The sequence below is a fragment of the Fomitiporia mediterranea genome (genome assembly GCF_000271605.1).
Source record: "Fomitiporia mediterranea MF3/22 unplaced genomic scaffold FOMMEscaffold_1, whole genome shotgun sequence".
In the NCBI taxonomy this organism is placed as follows: domain Eukaryota; kingdom Fungi; phylum Basidiomycota; class Agaricomycetes; order Hymenochaetales; family Hymenochaetaceae; genus Fomitiporia; species Fomitiporia mediterranea.
In genome coordinates, this window is record NW_006760386.1 from 2,945,521 (window position 1) to 2,949,007 (window position 3,487).

A 3,487-nucleotide genomic window follows, 5' to 3' on the forward strand; every position below is an offset into this window, starting at 1 on the left:
TTTTTGTGACAAAAAATGATGAATCATCAAGTGTGACAATACTTATGAAAAAGGCAGTAAGGTGTGAAATAATAGCAAAAGAGCAAGATAATAAAATATATTATTATTTGTATGAGTGACTAGCAAATAGTTGAAGCAACAAAGCTAAGAAATGGCATATATTCTGAAGCTCTTGTATGAGCAACTACAACACAGAAACATTGATCTCATACTTATCCAAAAAGGGAAAAGTAGTAGAATTGATGGAATTAACACATGTACTGTCAATCAAAATGTTAATCATTTGAAGCAGAAGCAACACAACATAATGTTAATCACTACAAAGAGAAGCCAACACAACTGTGCAATTGTACTTTAATAAATCAAGTAAATGATTATACACTATAAAGCAAACACACATACTTAGCAAATGAAATAAGTATGATTATAAAACTATTATAATGAAGTTTAATACGAAATTAAACAATAAATGGACAAATAACACATTAATAAACAAGATAATTCACTAATTCATACTATATATAATGAATAAAATGATGAATAACAAGAATAATACTTTGGAACACATATAAAAGGATAAAGAATATATTCATATGACAATACAAACATTATTTAAACATAATTCATATATTAAACTAAGTGAGACAGAGATAATAGTATGCAAAGAACTATAACACTAATATTATTGATTCTACACAACTATATAATCAATTACCATGCAAATAATTCATTTGCTATCATTACAATGAAAATATAAATGTAAACAGTATTATAATTGTAAAATACAATGATGAGATATAGAACAGCATATCTATTAAAGCAATATAAAGAAAAAGAGATGCAAAGTACTCTAACTCAACTTATTAAAACAATGAGATACAATGCTGGACAAATTCTATATTGTACAAAGCATTATATTAACTAAACAAAGTTATAAAACAATAGTCACAAACTATGTAAACATATTACAATTGGTACAGACAAAGGAACATAAGTAATAGCTTGAATTTCAGGATTACAATTGTGAAAATCTATGATTAGCATTACTATAGTGATAAACAATGTGAACACATGTTATAAAATTGTTTGAGAAATAACATATGACAAAAACATGCTAGATTTGTTAAAAGAACAAATGCAGTATACTGTGAATTAACTCAGGATGCATTAAAATGATATAATATATGATATTATACACTAAAACACATTGTACAGAGTGTAGAACAATATTGAAACGAAACAAATACCTTATAACCTTGGAGAGAAGTAATCTGGCAATTACAGATTAAGTATCTATACTATAAAGTTAGAACAATGTGAAGCTTTATTCCTATGGCGAAATATCAGTTTATTACTGAATGTGCATAGTATATACATGGTGATGTATAAAACACACATGATAATGTACAAATGCAAACTGTAATAATGTACAAAGGGCATCATAGCAAACAAATACATTTTACCTCTATGAATCCAATGATTGTATAATGAAGAGTAAAAACAAAACAGAATTCCATCATACATAATGATATTATACAAGTAACAGACAATGCAATTGATGCAATCGAGTGACATATCATCCAATTGAATAGTAATTGATATTACTGGGTAGATAAGTGTTATGATTGAGAGAACATTGAATAACTATTGAACTACATAGCTAAAACAAACAATCTCTTAATATTAAGGAGAGAAACAAACAGAACAATTGTGATTATAATTGTTATATGCATAGTGATGCAAATGCAAACTGCTAAAGAGATTCCTACAGGTCTCCTAGGCAAAGTAAACATATGATTGATTCATTTATTAATCAAACATAATAAACAGACAAGCAAAACACACACAGTGGACTTAATGAATACATTGAACTAAACATTTATATTGCAAATATGAATGCAAGTGTTTAATACAATGGACAAACCAATATCAAACATTATATTAGTCTGATCAACTACTATAAGTTTGAGGGGGAGTGTTAACATTTATTTTGAATAAATGTGTCTAATGTCTTACTATACATATATATGTGTCATACAATACAGAACTGTCTCATTATAATATGTTATTACACTGAGACATTAACTGAGACATACATTCAAGACAATCCATACTATATAGTATATAAACTAACTAATACAAGGACAATAAAGCTAACAGAGTAACAGTAGAGTCTACTAAACCCTCACTAGTGTGACTTACCTTTAAGCTACTGTCTGAGCACAAACCCTTGTTTATGGCTGTTTTTACATAGACTAACACTCCCCTTTCTTCTTTATCAAAAAGAAAGATGAGAAGCTCTACCCAGTCTAGAATTATTGTTGCCTTAATGAGAGTACTGTTGAAAACAAGTCCTACTCCCTCTAATCTAGAAGCTCATTAATAAGATGTATACATTCTAGGTTTTTACTAAGCTAGACATTCAATAAGGATACAATAATATTTGGATCTGAGACAGAGATGAGTAGAAGACTGTGTTCTAAACTAATTACAGACTGTATAAACCAACTGTAATGTTCTTCAGACTAACTAACTTGTTTGTAATATTCTAGTCATTCATGAATTACATTCTTACAGATCTGATTAACTTAGAGTATGTTAGTGTGTATCTAGACAACATCCTAATCTTCACCTAAACAGTCAAGCACTACTACTAGCTGATCCAAGTAGTTCTATAGTAGCTCTGAGATAATAAACTGTTCCTCTAAGAAGTAAAGTGTTCTTTTGTACAGGAGTTAGTAGATTATCTAAGTTTTATAATTAGGGGAGGAGAGGTCTGTATGAATTTGACAAAGGTAACTGTAGTTCAGAACTGGTTGTAACCTCAGAACCTGAAACAGGTCCAAGTGTTCCTTAGGTTTGTAAACTACTACTAATACTTTATTTAAGGCTTTAGTACTATTACCTAGCCTCTTTACAATCTTACTAGCAAAAATGTTCTATAGTAATAGGATACTCAGAAACAGTCTGTGTTTGAGTCTCTCAAGCAGACTATTACTAACAAGCCTGTATTAGTAGTTCTGATAGTTGTAAACAAGTTCTGAGTTAAAGTCAACTCTTCTGACTTTACAAATAGAGTAGTACTGTTCTAGTTCATTAATAGAAAGTAGTGTCTAATAGTATTCTAATCAGAATCCCTCTCTGTAACTGAACAGAACTACTCTATTTATAATAAGGAACTCCTTACAATTGTCTGTTCCTTAGAGGAGTAGTGTTAATATCTTCTTAGTACTATGTAAAAGTTTAAGATTTAGAGTAACTACTTTAATCTCTAATACTTCTGAGTACCTTAGAAGCTCAACTACTACTAGACCTACTAGATGCTAGAACTGTAGAACTATAACTTTATACTAACTCACAAACCTAGAAAGCAAATAATGAAAGCTGATTTACTCTCAAGACAAGTAGGTTATGAAAGGAGGGAGAATAATAACAAAAATCTTGTTCTTCTTAACAATTCCCATTTTGTGTCTAAGACAATCTAAGA